The sequence below is a fragment of the Rattus norvegicus genome, chromosome 7 (genome assembly GCF_036323735.1).
Source record: "Rattus norvegicus strain BN/NHsdMcwi chromosome 7, GRCr8, whole genome shotgun sequence".
Lineage (NCBI taxonomy): Eukaryota > Metazoa > Chordata > Mammalia > Rodentia > Muridae > Rattus > Rattus norvegicus.
In genome coordinates this window covers 63,409,945-63,428,508 of record NC_086025.1, presented here as the reverse complement: position 1 = coordinate 63,428,508, position 18,564 = coordinate 63,409,945, and the positions used below count along the sequence as shown (strand labels likewise).

Below are 18,564 nucleotides of genomic sequence, written 5' to 3'. Positions count from 1 at the left end.
GAACAGAGGCTGAAGGAACGCTCATTCAGAGCCTGCCCCATATGTGGCCCACGCAACTAGATAAGATAGAGGAATCAAAGAAGTGCAGGCTGACAGAAACCGGATGTAGATCTCTTCTGAGAGATACAGTCAGAATATGGAAAAATACATAGGCGAATGCCAGAAGCAAACCCCTGAACTGAGAATGGGACCCCTGTTGAAGGAATCAGAGAAAGAACTGAAAGAGCTGAAGGGGCTTGAGACCCCATATGAACAACAATGCCAAGCAACCAGAGCTTCCAGGGACTAAGCCACTACCCAAAGACTACACATGGACTGACCCTGGGCTCCAACTGCATAGGTAGCAATGAATAGCCTAGTAAGAGCACCAGTGGAAGGGGAAGCCCTTGATCCTGCCAAGGCTGGACCCCCAGTGAACTGGATTCTTGGTGGGAGGGCAGTAATGGGGAGAGGATGGGGAGAGGAATACCTATAGAGAAGGGGAGGGGGAGGGGCTAGGGGGACGTTGGCCTGGAAACTGGGAAAGGGAATAACATTTGAAATGTAAATAAGAAAAAAAAAAGAATGAGCTCTGTCTTCAACATTCATCTCATAGAAATATGTGGGTTGTGTCTCCATGTAAGGTTTTGAGGATTCAAGTATGCATGTCTCACACCAGGGTGACTCATAAGAGGACAGAAAGATACACTAACACCAGATGCATTCTGTTAAGTTTTCTTCCTGTTGATTTGCCATTAAAGTACAGTATTTCAAAGTTGGAGTTTGGGAACAACTTAAAGTAAGGTGGTGACAAATGTTGAAACAGGGTAGATGTTTGCTAGCTGCACTCCTCCCCCTTTTTTCTCTAGTAACAGTCTTAGCATGATCTTTGTCTTGAGCTCTTCAAATTTACTTTAGTTTTTATTGTCTCAGTTCGATATTGAAACAGTGAAATAAAATTACATCACAGCCTTACAATGACAAATACATAAAAAACTGTGCAGATACGGATTCTGGAGTCAACCATGTTACCTCTGTTGTTGCTTCAAATAGTTCTCAAAGTGTTGAGGTTTAACAATGTGTCCAAATTGGCATTTACATTCAAATGATCTTGAGATCCGGCATTTCTCCTCCTGTGCTTGCAATTCTGTTGCAAAAGTTATTTTGTCAAATGGAGCACTTCTAGGGAGTAGTAGTTATTTTGTTAAATGTACTTACATTTTAGGGAAATGATTTCCTTCCTTATAGGGAATGCCATCAGATATTTCAGACTATGTGTGAATAACCTGAGGATGGGCTTGTACAGATATTTATCTGACCTGAGGAAGAAGAGAATTTTCCCAGCCGTGAGCTGGCTTCCTAGGATCAATCGCTGTCAAATTGTGTTTTAACCTTGGACTAGTGTGGGAACCAGCCTTAGTTGACCCAGCTGCTCCCTACAGGGAGGATCCAAAGCTACAGCATCTGACCCCATAGAGGAAGATACAGGGAACTCTGGCATCTGTCAACACATACAGACATGATTGGGACTTTCAACTTTTTAAAATATATATTCGTTTAAACCTCTCTTAAAAGAGCATGCTGAAGAACAGGCCCACAGTGAATGTGCCCATTAAGACAAATGTCACTTGAATTCTGACTCCATCTTTAACAGTGGTGGTGGGCAGTTTTATTTAACTCAGAATCAAGCTCATAACTTTCTGATAACGACGTCCACTCCAGGTTGTCATGTGCCTCAGTCTCTTCATGTTTCAATATCAAAATTCCATGAATTAAGTCTTTCAAGCAACAATTATTTCTCTCAGTGCTCAAAGCTGAGGAGTCCAGAGCCAAAGTATTGGTGCCCACTCCCTGGTTGATAAAGAACATTGTATCCCTGTATTCTTGTAAGACATAATGGGAATGGCAGCTCTCTAGAAACTTCTAAAAGGGCACCAAAGATATCAATGGCAGCTCCACTTTTATCCTTAATTACCTCCCCAAACCTCAGTTAACATAAGAGGTTTGGAGGGGACACACACTCATTTATTCTGTACAACATTATAAGTAAGTGAGAAAATGTCTTTAAAATATTTCTCTCTCTCTCTCTCTCTCTCTCTCTCTCTCTCTGTGTGTGTGTGTGTGTGTGTGTGTGTGTGTTCTTTCTTATTCTTTCTGAACTCTGGGTGGCTGGTTCAACTCAACTCTTCTGGCTCAAACTCCTCTCCCAGCTGATTTATTCAACCTGGCTTTTCTCAGCCTCTGAATTGCTTTATCTGGCCTGATACTAACTTTGGCAATGTGTTCTAATCTTCTGGCTCCTTATTCTCTGGATCATTCTATCTTCAACCTGTCTCTGTGCCACTGTCCCATTAACCGCCTTCTTTCTTTCTCTGCACTGCTCTCTTTATGTCACTTCTATTTCCTCTCTCTTCTCATGAAGAGTCAGGTATGTCCTATTCTGTCAAATCCTTCTCTGATTTGTCATTTTGTCTGTCACTCAATTACACACGACTTTCAAACACCACTGATTCCTTTTATAAGCTAACTTTACAAGGGGCTGAGGATTTAGCTCAGTGGTAGAGTGCTTGCCTAGTAAGCACAAGGCCCTGGGTTCGGTCCTCAGCTCCGGAAAAAAAAAAAGCAAAATAAGCTAACTTTACATTCCTTGCTTGAGATTAAAGGTGTGTGTGTGTGTGTGTGTGTGTGTGTGTGTGTGTGTGTGTGTGTGTACACTAAAGGGCATGTCTGCATTCCAACCAAAGTGATTAAAGGCGAGCTACACTGCAACTAGAAATAAGTTTTCCCAGTAAACAACACAATCTCAAGGTTCACAGTGTAATCAGATATCCTTCAACCAAGGAGCCTAGGTGAAAAATAAAGGATTGGAGGGAGGTAGTTGAGAAGGACAGGACAGGTGGTAAAGTGCTTGTTTCATAGGTGTGAGAATGAGGTTTTGCTCTCCAGAGCCCAACTTAAACACTGAACATGGGGCACACTTGTAATTTCAGTGCTGGGAAGGAAGAGATAGATGGGTCCCTGGAGTTTGTTGGCCAGGCAGCCTAATCTACTTGGCAAGCCCCAGATCAGTGAGAGACCTTGTCTTCACAAACAACTAATAAACAAACTAAAAGATGGGCATCAACTGAGGAATGACATCATTTCTGGTCTGCATATTCATACACATGTATGTGCATATGTATCTGCACACACACATATGCATGGACACAAATGACTTACATGCTTTGTGAATTCCAATTAAAGCAGGTGAGATTTTTTTAAAGATGAGTGTGGGCCTTAAGACATTGCAATTGAAATATAGAATCCCTGCTCTCTGAATAGTCTCACCAGATCTTTCAAAAACTTAAAAAAATCTCATAAGGAAGTAAAATATTATGTGAGCCATAAAACTTGACTCCATCTGACCCAATAAGAGGGCATTTGTAGTGTTTATATGATCTATGGAGTGCATTGACACTGGACACTGTGTACTAATGCTTCACAACTCTGTACTTGGAAAGATCCATTGGGGGCTTGTATCTTATGACACTTGGACAGTCTCTAAATTTGAGAAATATATGATTAAAGGTGTGAAATCATACATTTGGTTGGAGAATAGTTTTGATCTTCATTGGAATTGCTGTCTGAACGCTTTAAAGAGAAATTGTGGGGACTTTATTTCACTACACAAATTACCTTGAGAACCAAAGTAGGAAATTGTAAATTAGTGGGTGAGCGATGTCTCAGTTTGGGGCAATGGGTACAAAAACTGGGCATCTGTTCTCTTTGTTTGTTTCTTTGTTTGTTTTTGGTTTTGTGAGACAGGGCCTCTTGGAGGATAATCCCCTACCACTGGACTATCCAGAGACAGGAGCTCTTGTGGCCCAGCCTGCTCTTGAACGCTCTATGTTACTGAGTTACTGAGGTAGACCTTGATTTCTCCACCCTCCTCCAACACTCTAAATGCTGGGATTAGAAGCCTGTGCTACCCCCTGTTGGCTCCAAATATGGATTATTTGAGTTTTTGTTTATTTTTCTTTAGATATGTTTGTATTATTTTCAAAGCCTATGATAAATATCTTAATCAATGAGCCAACTCATTACCACTGTAATTCCTTGTCTGGAAATTACATACGCTCAATACCTGTTTACAATTGATTAGACCTGAAGCAGACAGTGATCCATGACCAAACAAATCAATAGACCGGCTAGATCTTTGTCTTCTAGGGTTGGACTTTAGATGAGCTGGCATCTATCTTTCTTTTTCTCTCAGGAATCTGATACAATGTCATGATGTCGTAAGACTTAAGACCATGGAGACTGAATTTAGAGGGAGCCTTTGTTATGAGGTGGGGGAATTGTGACCGAACAATCTACGAAAGTAGAGTGAAAGCAGCAATTATTTCATGGGAGATGGTAATTCAATGAAGGAAAGAAATCAGACGCCAGGAAAAGGAAGAGTCCTTAGCTCGTTGCTAAGGCTTTCCTAACTCCTGCTTCTGCCAACTCCCACATGGCCCTAGGAAGCTGCTCTGTTGTGCTTTGGATTCAGGTGATTTGAATCCTCTCTGTTGCTTCCAACTGGCAATGAGTCCTAACTAAAAGGGTATCATGGGTTTAAGATACTTACACTAAAATCCAATTTTGATTAACTCTGCTAGGAGTTAATACCATGCTAGAAAAAAGAAATACAGCTTACTATCTAGAGATATATAAAATCTGGGGTTGACAATGTAGATAAATGTCAATTTAGTTGTCTTACTCTTAGGGGAAAAAAAATCTTACTTCCCCTTCTAGTATACAAGCATTTATAGCTAATTCTGGCAGCTGTATGCAGCCACGTACGTGAGAGTCAGCTTATGGGTTTTGTGTGGAAGTGGGGTGTTGTGATTAAAGCTGTAGAAACGCTTTCCTTTCTCCTACTCATGGTGATGATTAGTGCCAGGAGATGTCAGAAACCAGAAGATGACCTCACTGTCTCTATCAGACTGGGTCAAAGTGAAACAGGAATACCACCTGACCCATTATATAAAACTCTCACCTAAGTCTGAAATAAACATCATGTAACCCATTAAAACCTGAGTATTTATTTCTAGAATGGGCCTAATTAGTTAATCTCTTTAATTTCCAAGTACAGAAAAATGCCATCTAATTCTAACCTTTCCCAGTTTATATTTTCTTTTGAAAATATATTTGAGAAAAAATATAAATGTTACACAAATAAAATATTGAATTGTTTATTCTAATTTATCTGCAATAATCATTTTATTATGATTTGAAACATGTTTTGCAAATACAATACTGTTTCATTGAAGTGATTTCAGTTTCATGGCTATCTGTTTTATTTTTTTCCACATTTGTGTTTATGAGATTTGTCATTAAACATTGACAAAGGGAAGGTTGTTTCTAGACAGGAGGCATCCTCTAAAGATATCATGTGTGACTGCTGTGACAAAGCCCAGAGCCAAGGGATGGCCTGTGTATGTCTTGCATATTTTTGAAGTTCTTCATTATGACACTTTTGTTTGTTTGTGACAGGTTCTTACTATGTAGCCCAGAGTATCCTGGGGCTCCCTGTGCAGTCCAGGCAGACCTTGAACTAGTTAGTGTCAATCTTCCTGCCCCAGCGTCTAAAACACTGGGATCACAAGTGTGACCCACCATAGGGCAGCCTATATAGACAAAACAATTTATCACACACCACACCCCCACACACACAAACACACACACACACACACACCCGCATGTTGATACCACTGTCTGTCTTTCTCTTTCTTTTTTTTTTTTTTGGAGCTGGGAACCGAACCCAGGGCCTTGTGCTTCCTAGGCAAGCGCTCTACCACTGAGCTAAATCCCCAACCCCTGTCTGTCTTTCTCAAAGGAATGCCCTCTGCAATTCACAGCTGTTGTGCTAGGAGAGAGAGGGGAACTTCAGGAAGTAGCTCCAGTCCCGGGCAGGGCCTCTCCCTCTAAGGGTCTGAAATTCCTTTCTTCTGTAGGGTCTATTGTTGGGCTGTTACTCTTGAATTCAGTGTCACAATAGTCTCTTATTGTCAGAGAACAGTTTGCACTGTGTTTGCATTATTAAGTGTATCTTGCAATATAAAACCAGTCCTTCTAATACGTCAAACAGTAGTGTGATTGAGTGCTAACTAAAGTCAGTTTACAGTGGGTTTGTAACAACTGACTTTGCCCTTACTACCCACAATTCATTCCTTCAAAGTACTGCCTATGACTCTCAAAACACAGATTTATCAAATTCCTTTTTGGATCACGTCCCAAAAAATTGCTTAGGAAGTTTATTTGTTATGGATTTTCATCATTAACTTTTCTATGTTCAGTAAAATTCCCAGTTGTCCAATTTGGGGCATAATTTCACCTGTAAAACAATGTTTATAAGAGAACACTTTCCCTAAATAGAATCAATGGCGTTTGGACCTTAGAGATTGCTGATTATGGAGCTGGAGTGATGGCTAAGGAGTTAAGATCCCTAATGACCTTCCAGAGAATCTAAGTATAGTTCCCTGTATCCATAGCAGAAGTTTACAATATCCTATAACCAACTCCAGAGGATATGGCTTCTTCTGGCCTCCTTGGGCACTGAACTTATTTTTTTTTCTTTCTTTTTTTTTTTTTTTTTCCAGAGCTGGGGACCGAACCCAGGGCCTTGCGCTCGCTAGGCAAGCGCTCTACCGCTGAGCTAAATCCCCAACCATGGGCACTGAACTTATATATGAACACATATGAACTTATATGAATACATCCCCACACAGATATATATGGCATGCTATCACTGGTGTAATGGAGGGATGGATGTCATGGGACTAACCAGTACTTTTCAATTGGTCTTTGATTCTACTGGATGACTGGCACAAGATCTGCTCAAGATCAAGCCAACCTACATCTAGTATAGATAGGGAGGGACTCATGAAATCCTACCCCTAACTGTAGAGCAATTGATAACTGCTGGTGGTGAGACAGTCAGTTTTCTTCAGAGATGCAGCCCCAAAGAGATCTGTGTACCTGCAGGCAGCACCAAGTAGGGTCAGGAAAGGTAAGTAGAGGCAGGGAAGGAGTTGGAGGGAGGGGATGGGAGGAGTTGATTTGATCTGAACACATTATCTAGACATATGGAAATCCAAGAATAAGGAGATTGTAAAAAAAAAAAATCTAAGAAGAAATTATTTCAGTGTGCAGTTCAGTTTCCAAACCTTCTTTCTGGCAAGGCTGTCCACCCCTTGCCTGTATTCATTCTCTTTTGATGACACCTGTGATCCAGAAGAGTTCAAGACAAATTCCCTTTGGTTCTGTTTCCTGTATCTTAGGCAAAATGATTATAAAACAGAAACTCGCAACCACGCGTCTGAATTAAAGTAAAGTTATCTATTGCTTGGTTTCTGAGAGAATCATTTTTGCTTAGGTAGAATCTGTCATTATTCAAGAAACTTGGTACACCCATAAGACTCTCAACAATCTTTCTCTCTTTTCCTTATCCAGTGAGGTGAAGCAGCATAATCTGATAGGGATAATAAGTGGTCTAAAAGAAAAATCAATTTATATCCCATTTCTGATACTTGGTATGAACGTTCACTTGACCTCTGAGACCCAGTTTAGCCTTGTGTTAATGGGAAGGCTTGCAACACTCACATGAATTATGTGTTAATTACATAGGTCTTGTTGAATGGCATTCAACAAATGTTGTTGCTACAAGATGTTTGTGCACTAAAGAAGCTAATGTATTTCTGTAGAACACACTGTGGAATTTATTTATGAAAGGCAAAGAAATATGCCTATTTGGTCAGAATGCATTGTGTTGTGCAGAGTTCATATGCAAACAATATGGTTTGCTTAACAATTCATATCATATTTAAAAAAATTATATGTAAACTAGGAAATACTATATTTTAAACCACAAGAGAAATTAAAAAAATGACTATCTTCATCTAGAATTGTGTTTTCAGTGGTTCATTAGAGAGGAACAAAATCCCATGAGGAGACTACGTCCTTGTGATGGTTTGTATAGGCTTGGCCCATGGAGCTGCATTATTAGGAAGTGTGGACCTTGAGAGTAGGTGTGACCTTGTTGGAGGAAATGTGTCACTGTGGGTGTGGGCTTTGAGATCCTCCTCCTAGCTTCCTGGAAGCCAGTCTTCTGTTTGCTTTCAGAACAAGAAGTAGAACTCTCAGCTCCTCCTGCACCAGGCCTGCCTGGACACTGTCATTCTTCTGCCTTGATGATAATGGACTTTACCTCTGAACCTGTGAGCCAGCCCCAATTAAATGCTGTCCTTATAAGAGTTGCCTTGGTCATGATGTCTGGTCACAGCACCCTAACTAAGATAGTTTTATCTCTGGTAGTGTTGGAGATTGGAGTTGATCACGTCAGAAAAATGGTAAATCATCCACAGTTTCTTTAATAAGAGAAGGGGAACCATGGAAGAACAACACAGGGCTCCATCTCAGACTGACCTTACAAGCAGAGGTAGAAGCAGGACTTCCGTGCTAAATCTGGGGGTTGGGGGATGCTATTGAGCTGGTTTGAATAGGAAATGGCTCCCACAATCTGGCATTTGACACTTGTTCCCAAGTTGGTAATGTTGTTTGGGGAGGTTTAGGTGAAAGGGTCCATGGTAGAGGAAATTCAGCACTAGGGGGTGGGCTTTGAGATTAAAAAACTCCAGCCACTTCTAGTTTGTTTTACCTGTTTGGTGGTTGAGGATGTGATCCCAGGACTCAGGATGCAGAGGTGGAGTGGCCACAGGTTCTAGACCTAGCTTAGCTACCTAACAAGACTCAGTCACAAAACATCTGAGGCCTGATGGGAGCTGAACATGTAAGCAGGAGACCACATTTGCCATGACTCTTTGCCAGTTCATATCCCTGAAAATAATGATATAATTTGCCTTATTAAATAGGAACAAGGAAGAAACTTTCCCAGACCCATATGCCTAACTAATTGTGTCTATTTAGAGAAATTGTAATCTAGGAATGAAATATCTTTTGGTTCCTTCCAGCTACTTGCCATACTTGTAAAAAAAAAATCATTTATACAAATGACTCTGCATGTTGTAAATGACCAAGATCATTACCACCTAATTACAATCATTATCATTATCTAATGGTATTTCTGAAAGAGACCACCTGCCCGTCCTAGCAGACGCTCCAAGTGATGGATTGGTAAGTAGATCATTATGTTTGGGTGCATTTGAACTGGTTAAGGATTAAATTTGGAATTAAACTGGAGTAAGCTTGGTAACACTTTCCTAAATAGGAAACATATTTAGAGAGAGAGTTTTTTTTTATGTTATTGGAATTTTGAAGTTTGGTTTTTTTTGTTTATATAAAACTCTATGTAGCTGAGTCGACCTAAGAAATATATGAGGCGATGCATTGCTTGTGTGAATTCTGCCTGGAAAACGTGTGTCACATGGGGAGCTTAATTAAATAGAAACATATGCGTTATAAGTGGGCTTTTACAGTAGGAAAGCACTGGCACATAGGCTCCCTCTGAAGGATGTGAAGAAGCATTACCTTACATGCCAAGACAAAGAGAAAAAGAAAGGTTAGCTGGTCATTGCTGGAAAGTCAACAAACCAGTCACTCGGGGGCCAACTGAGAGACATAGCTCTCTTGGTATGGTAATTCATCCTTAAAATATCGGGCTAAGATGTATAAATGAGAGTCCAGCTTAATCACTCCAAATGTATTCATTATCGAGCAGCATAAGCAACGCGGGTGATGTTCTCAGGCTGCCGACTTCAGAGCAAAGGCTGTATTTAAGTGCTGTGTCCAGCCTAAGTGAAAGTAGATGGAGCACTGTGGTATTCCACACTGGACATGTTGGGAGCAGTCAGGAACAGTAACGCTTCAGACATGTTTAATGATATGGTGAATATGAAGTTGTTCCCTGTATGCAACAACATGATCCTTTTCAGCAAAAGACGATTAAAAGAATCCATCGTGTAACAAAACTTCTCAGTCTAATGTATGCTCCACTAAACTCCAGGCTCAGGAAAGTACAAGTACAAGCTATGAGGTAAAGGGATAGGCTTTTCCCCCACACATTAATGTGAGGTGAGACTGAAGACAAGATATGCCTTGAACAACTGGTGTCTATTTCCGCAAGAGAAGCCTCTACCTCTGCAGTACAGAAAACCCTGAGCCAATGAAAATGCATGCTCTAAGGTCAACTTTGTTGGTAATTTTAAAATATAAGCTGGAATTCATAAGCATCACCAATTTAACTATTCTCCTTTATAAAAGAATGACCTATCATAGCGATCTGTAAGATAATCTGAAAGTATGTAGACTTAAGGAAAGAACATCATAGTAATAATAACTCAAGAAACATATCCATACCAGAAGAATGGTGGCTGGGGACACCCCTCAATGGTGGCATAGCAGAGTGCTTATGTATCTTCTGTGCCATTTAGCACACATTTGAATGTTGGGGAATCTTTAAAGATCAAATGCAACAAAGTATCGCTATTTGAAAGAACAGATATGACATATGATATTGAACTCTACATGAATAGACTTTTGCTCCATGACAAGAACTTGGAATATAAAATAACGAGGTGAATTAATCCAGATAAGAGTCATGGTGAAGACTTTGGGCATTAAGACAGTTCTTTAGGTTGTTGACTTAGGCATGGCACATTAAGATGATTCCTTAGGTTGCTGACTTAGGCATTGGTACCCTCTCCACTCTTCCAGTGACTTCTGTCATTTCAGTGCCTTGAACTGTACCAGCTTTAAATAATCTTTGATGTTATGTGATTTAATCTTCTCAATGAGCTGCAAATCTGCCATCTTTGTTCTGGCCTGACCAGGGAGCAATCTTTCTCCTGCAGAGAAAACATAAATTATGAGTTCAGGAGGGGAAGGGGGAGACAGAAAGAACAAATGGCAGATGGATAAGATTGACCATGATAAGGCACACGGAAAAATTAGCACTTCTCACAGCACACTGGAATGTTCAAAAGATGTGAGCGCTATTCATGATTAGATGAAATGAATCCATCCTTAGGAGCTTCATTAACTTGTGTTCTAAGAGGCCATTTGAAAAACATCGAAATAATATTAAATTAAACTTCATGAATATTTATTAGACGAGTCTGTACATTTGAATACACATGCTTGAGTTAAAGTGATTTCAGTAAATCACTTTTATTTTTACACCATCAACTGAGAGTTCTCTGTGAAAGTTTGACTCCAGATACTGCATGTCTGGATGATCTATCTCCTTATTGTCTCATGTTTTAGGAACAATGAAAGGATCAGGCTATACTGTTTGCATAATTTTTAATTTGATAATTAGTATAAGAGATGCCAAAATACAGGAATGCAATTCGCTCTGATTAATAAATGTATGCATAGTATAGTCAATGCTTATGAGTGTGACAGAGAAAAAAATTACTAAGAAACCAAGTGGCAACAATAATAAAAATTATATGTAAACTTTTATATATATAATATAATATAATATAATACAATATAATATAATATAATATAATATATGTGTATGTATACATGCATATGAACTGTGTTTTGGCATATAGAATGAGAAAGACGTTTTATAAGGAGGAGTACAATTGCAATTATTGTGACAATATAGAAGGGACATAGCACACAAAGCAGATACACAAGCACCACCATCATTGAATAGTCTGCGTAGACTGACTTGATAAAATAATACTGTTTAAATTTCACTCCACCATAGATTTGTACATGACATTAATTTTAAGAGAACTTTACCTTCAACCTTTCAAAATAGCGTTAAGACCTTAAATCATAAAATGACTCCAAATGTCTCTTCATTTTAGCATGTAGAGACACTGAGAGGAAAAAAGGCGAATGCCTTTGAGATACAAATTCCCTGAGAGAGTCTTCTGCCACCTTTACTCAGTGCCACAAACTCAGGTTTAGTCTGTCGATGCCTGGGACGTCTACTCTTAGGAATACTGTTTATCCTGTTTCCGTTTGTCATAACCGGTGTGATAGATGGACACAGTTCAACATCCGCTAGGATCTGTTAGGCAAATCCACCAAGTAATGAGCTGAGCTAAGACCAGATCAACCTCATAACTGTTCCTATTCTTCATTGCTTCTTCTCTTCGGGGAAACATTCTGCTTTATTCATTTATTTATTTTCAATTTTTTAATTGGATTTTAAAATTTACATTTCAAAAGTTATTCCCTTTCTTGGTTTGCAGGACATAAACTCCCTATCCCATCCCCCTCCCTTTCTTCTATAAGGGTGTTCCCCTCCCCATCCATCCCCCTTCCTGCTCCCCTGACATTTTCCTACACTGGGGGTCTAACCTTGGCAGGACCAAGGGCTTCTCCTTCCACTGGTGCCCAACAAGACCTTCCTCTGCTACATATGCAGTTGGAGCCATGGGTCAGTCCATGTATAGTCTTTGGGTACTGCTTTACTGGGAGCTCTGGCTGGTTGGCATTGTTGCTCCCATGGGGTTGCAAGCCCCTTCAGCTCTTTCAATCCTTTCTCTAATTTCTCCAATGGGGGTCCCATTCTCAGTTTAGTGTTTTGCTGCTAGCATTCACCTCTGTATTTGGCATGCTCTGACTGTGTCTCTCAGGAGAAATCTATATCCGGTTCCTGTTAGCAAGCACTTCTAAGCTTAATCGATCTTATCTAGTCTTGGTGGCTTTATATATATGGCACCTGTGGGGCAGGATCTGAATGGCCATTCCTTCAGTCTCCACTCCAAACTTTGCCTTCCTATGAATATTTTTACCACCCCCCCTTTTTAAGGAGTGAAACATCCGCACTTTGGTCATCCTTCCTCTTCAGCTTCATGTGGTCTGTGAGTTGTATCTTGGGTAATCCAAGCTTTTGGGTTAATATCCACTTATCAGTGAGTGCAAACTATGTGTGTTTTTCTGTGATAGGGTTAACTCACTCGGGATGATATTTTCTAGTTCAATCCATTTGCCTATGAATTTCATGAAGTCATTGTTTTGGATAGCTGAGTAATATTCCATTGTGTAGATGTACCACATTTTCTGTATCCATTCCTCTGTTGAAGGGCATCTGGGTTCTTTCCAACTTTTGGCTATTATAAATGAGGTTGCTATCAACATAGTGGAGCATGTGTCTTTGTTGTATGTTGGAGCATCTTTTGGGTATATACCCAGGAGAGATAAAGCTTGGTCCTCAGATAGTGGAATGTCCAATTTTCTGAGGAACCTCTAGACTGATTTCCAGAATGGTTGTACCAGTTTGCAATCCCACCAATAATGGAGGAGTGTTCCTCTTTCTCCACATCCTCCCCAGTGTCTGTTGTCATCTGAGTTTTTGATTTTAGCCATTCTGACTGGTGTGAGGTAGAATCTCAGGGTTGTTTTGATTTGCATTTCCCTGATGACTAAGGATGTAGAGCATTTCTTTACGTACTTCTCAGCCATTGGATAATCCTCAGCTGAGAATTATTTGTTTAGCTCTGCACCCCATTTTATAATAGGGGTTTGGCTCTCTGGAGTCTAACTTCTTGATTTCTTTGTGTATTTTGGATATTAGCCCTCTATTGGTTGTAGGATTGGTAAAGATCTTTTCCCAATCTGTTGGTTGCCATTTTGTCCTAATGACAGTATCCTTTGCCTATAGAAGTTTTGCAGTTTTATGAAGTCCCATTTGTTGATTCTTGATCTTAGAGCATAAGCCATTGGTGTTTTGTTCAGGAAACTTTCTCCAGTGCCCATGTGTTCGAGATGCTTCCCCACTTTTTCTTCTATTAGTTTGAGTGTATCTGGTTTGATATGGAGGTCCTTGATACACTTGGACCTAAGCTTTGTACAGGGCCATAAAAATGGATTGATCTGCATTCTTCTACATGCTGATCTCCAGTTGAACCAGAACCGTTTGTTGAAAATGCTATCTTTTTTCCATTGGATGGTTTTAGCTCCTTTGTCAAAGATCAAGTGACCATAGGTGTGTGGGTTCATTTCTTAGTCTTCAATTCTAATCCACTGATCTAACTGCCTGTCTCTGTGCCAATACCATACATTTTTTTTTAAATCACTATTGCTTTGTAATAGAGTTTGAGGTCAGGGATGGTGATTCCCCCAGAAGTTCTTTTATTGTTGAAGATAGTTTTTGCTATACTGAGTTTTTTGTTATTCCAAATGAATTTGCAAATTGTTCTTTCTAACTCTATGAAGAATTGAGTTGGAATTTTGATGGGGACTACATTGAATCTGTAGATTGCTTTTGGAAAAGAATTTTTTTAATATATTAATCCTGCCAATTCATGAGCATAAAAGGTATTTCCAATTTCTGAGATCTTCCTCAATTTCTTTCTGCAGAGACTTCTAGTTCTTGTCATACAGATCTTTCACTTGCTTAGTTAGAGTCACATGGAGGTATTTTATGTTATTTGTGACTATTGTGAAGGGTGTCATTTCCCTAATTTGTTTTTCAGTCTGTTTATCCATTAAGTAGAAGAAAGTTACTGATTTGTTTGCATTAACTTTATATCCATCCACTTCACTGAAGTTGTTTATCAGGCTTAGGAGTTCTCTGGTGGAACTTTTGGGGTCAATTAAGTATACTATAATAACTTCTACAAATAGTGATATCTTGATTTCTTCCTTTCCAATTTGTATCCTTTGACCTTTTCTTGTCTGATTGCTCTGGCTTGGACTTTTGAGTACTATACAGAATAAGTAGGGAGAGAGTGGGCAGCCTTGTCTAGTCCCTGATTTTAGTGGGATTGCTTCAAGTTGCTCTCCATTTAGTTTGATGTTGGCTACTGGTTTGCTGTATATTGCATTTGCTATGTCTAGGTATGGGCCTTGAATTCCTGATCTTTCCAGGACTTTTATCATGAAGGGGTATTCAATTTTGTCAAATGATTTCTCAACATCTAATGAAATGATAATGTGTTTTTTTTCTTTGAGTTTGTTTTATATAGTGGATTACATTGATGGATTTCTGAATATTGAACCATCTCTGCATCCCTGTGATGAAGCCTACTTGATCATGATGGATGATCATTTTGATGTGTTCTTTGATTCAGTTTTCGAGAATTTCATTGAATATTTTTGCATAGATATTCATAAGGGAAATTGGTTTGAAGTTCTCTTTCTTTGTTGGGTCTTTGTGAGGTTTAGGTATAGGCATAATTGTGGCTTCATAGAAGGAATTTGGTGGTGCTCCACCTGTTTTTATTTTGTAGAATAGTTTTGGCAGTATTGGAAGTCTTCTATGAAGGTCTGATAGAATTCTGCACTAAACCGATCTGGTCCTGGGCTCTTGTTGGTTGGGAGACGTTTAATAGTTATTTCTATTTCTTTAGGAGTTATGTGGTTGTTGAGATGGTTTATCTGTTCCTGGTTCAACTTTGGTACCTGGCATTTGTTAGAAAATTGTCCCTTCATTAAACCCGTCGTAGGACACCTCATCGCCCACAAGGTTCCATGCCTTAGGTAGAAGTGAAGTTGCCCGTCGCTGGGCAAGGTCATTCACATATACTTAGAGGCGAGGTGCAACTAGGTCTTCTGAATGACCGTAAGCCAGGCTTGAGGGGACTGTCCTGCTTCAATGGCTGTAAATGTCTGTACCACCATAGCCGCGTGCCGCCTCTGAACAAACCTCATTCTACAGAGACACCACAGGCTCACTAGGGAGACCAGCAGCAAGAATCTAGCTAGGGCTCCCATACCCACCCAGTCTCTAAGATGATTCATAGCAGCAGCAATCCAAGATGACCAGTCTAGCATCTGCATGTGTGGAGTTCATGGTCACGATGGCTACACGTATCTGATCCATTAAGAAATCGAATTCTCCAGTCCACTTACCTAAAAAATAACTTGACAACTATTTAGATAAATTAGAGGAGTGGGCTTAAAGGTCATGACGTATCGTCATGGGTCTTGGGAACACCGAAAATTGGCAGCAGCCTGTTCATTGGCATATTCAATTAGAAAAGCTCTCCAATCTAGATACTGTCCTGGACTAAGGCACGCTCGCACCAGGGTGGTCCAATCATTAGAAGTCATGCAAAATCTGTGTAGAGCCTCTATCTGAGCAATAGTAAAGGAGGCAGTGATACCATATGTCCTGACTGATTCTGCCAGGGACTTGATCACCTTAAAGTCTAAAGGCTCATGATACCTTTGTTGATTAGCATCCACATAAACAGGATAGGCCAGATGTAGTTCTGTGTGGACTGCCTTCCACACTTCTGGGCAGAATGTACTACCTGAAACTCTACTTCCTCCCTCTACTACATTGCAGGGAGGAAGAACCGAGGGGAACCGCCCAGGAGGTTCCTCCACCATTTTAGGCTTTTTCCTTTTCTTCTTCTGTCTATTCCTTAGAGACTGTTTCCGCATTTGTTCTATCAACTCTTGTAACTCTTCTTCTGAATCTGTTTCGTTTGTTTCCTGCTCTGTATCTGTCTTTTCTGAGTCTGTCTCCTTTGTGCTTCCCTGCTTTTCTGACCTCTCCTCTTGAAGTATTTCTAGGGCAGCTTGCCCCTTCTTTATAGCTGCCTGACAACATTTCTGATCCTCAAGGCAACTAGGCACTAAGCGCCACGCTGGACGGACCCCAGGTCTTAGAATCCCCTGTTCCCGGGCAAAATCAAGGTCTTTCCCTAACTTGTCCCAGCTCTCGCCACCGTGAGATTACCAGAGGCTGCAAACCAGGGTGCAATGGCATCGCATTCGCTCAAAAATCTCTCTATGGTGCTTCTTTTTATTTTTAGTTTCTTTCGCTCAAACAGCTCTTGAAGAGCCAGAAAAATTGGACGAGACTGTGAGGTTCCCCATGACAAAAACTTTCTATGCTGCTACGGCTAAATTCACCACGCGTCTTGCTACTTTCAGTTCGCTGCTACCGTGAACTTTACTTTCAGTTCTCTGCTACCGCGAACTTTACTTTCGGTACGCTGTTACTGCGAACTTTGCTTTCAGTTCGCTGCTCCTGAATAAATTTTTCAGGTGGTCTACCTCTATCAAATCTGATCAGTATGACTCTGTGAGGTTTCCAGAGCCTAATCACTCCTTTTAAAAGCACAAAGACAAAATCTTTATCCCAAAATACTGTGTCCCTTAGTCTGAAACCGGAAAAGCTTGTATCTTGTACTCTCTCCCAGAGTAATAATATAACCATAAAACTCAAAGTCACACCCATCATAATATCTGCTTGTTCCTGGAGCAAATCGACCCTTTGATACAGCAGCAAAATTCCCGCTTTTAACTATTAATATTACCCTGAACATCTAAAGCTTCTGCAACACCTGCGGATAGATTACTTATAGCTGCAGAAAAATAATTTACAGCTGCCGCAGTCTGTACTACGGAGGTATGGGATATGGCCGCAGCAATGGCTGAGGCGGCAGAAACTGCTATCAACAGTAACAATGGCTGTAGTAATGCAGAAAACTCTCCAGATTTCCAGGTGTAAGCTATGTCCCTCTTAACTTGTCCCAGAACTGGGAACCTTATAGTCTCAATCCGAGAGCTTTGCGACTTGTCCCAAAACCTGGGAACCTTATTGTCTCAATCCGAGAACTTAACCCTCGTCCCAAAACCTGGGAACTTTATTGTCTCCTTTTGGTTCGCTGTTACCGTGAACTTTACTTGCTCACTACCCTGAGACTTTATAGCCGCTTATTTTCCGCGGTCTTTATTGTCCCACCTTACCTTGGGAGCTTTCCAGCGCTGCCCTGACTACAAGAAGTTCTGATCTTGGAGAGAGTTGAGTCCCTTTACAGTGGATTCGAGGATTCCCTGTACGGGCCACCACTTGCCGCGCCCAACCTCGACCAGCAAGGTAGACACAACCACAGGAGATCTTCTTCAAGGAGTTTTACTCAGGAATCATGATACATCCTTCTGACTCTCTCTCTCTCTTCTGGCTCTGGCTCTGGCTCTGGCGCTCTCTCGCTCTCGCTCTCTCTCTCTCTCGCTCTCTCTCTCTCTCTCTCTCTCTCTCTCTCTCTCTCTCTCTCTCCCTCTCTCTCCTCCTGGGGAACGCCCTGCACCACACTTAAATAGCTAGCACTGGCCAGTCCTAGCAAACCACGTGGGTCATGTAGATAGGCTGTCACTATGCGGAAGCTAGTGGGCCAGGCAGACATAGCCAAATAAGGACTTGTTTACTGCAAGGAGTGCTCACCGTTGGGAGGGTGGAAGGTGGAAACAAGCACCATCTTTGAGGCGTGGCACATCGCAGCTCTCTACATTTTCCAGCCTTTTACTCTGAGGAAGTGTCTGTTTTTGCCTCTGAGTTGTGTTTCCTGTATGTACCAAAATGCTGGGTCCTCTTTACGTATCCAGTCTGTTAGTCTTTGTCTTTTTATTGTGGAATTGAGACCATTGATGGTAATAGATATTAAGTAATAGTGATTGTTGCTTCTTGTTATTGTCGTTGTTAGGGGTGGAATTATGTTTCTGTGTCTCTTCTTTTGGTTTAGTTGCAAGGAGATTACATTCTTGCTTTTTCTAGGGTGTAGTTTCCCTCCTTGTGTTGGAGTTTTCCATCTACTATCCTTTGTAAGGTTGGATTTGTAGAAAGATACTGTGTAAATTTGTTTTTGTCATGGAATATCTTGTTTTTTCTATCTATGTTGAGAG

At 40.6% G+C, this 18,564-nt stretch overlaps 1 long non-coding RNA gene across 5 annotated transcripts in view; it reads right to left on the bottom strand.

Annotated features, from left to right (window-relative positions):
* Positions 1 to 10,446: 10,446 nt before the first annotated feature.
* The window catches only part of LOC102552423 (uncharacterized), a 35,860-nt gene continuing 27,742 nt past the window's right edge, over positions 10,447 to 18,564 (bottom strand). For all 5 annotated transcript variants that reach the window (XR_005487019.2, XR_001838878.3, XR_005487022.2 and 2 more), the window contains one exon: positions 10,447 to 10,805. This is a non-coding gene — a long non-coding RNA (uncharacterized LOC102552423). The remainder of the gene's footprint in view (positions 10,806 to 18,564) is intronic.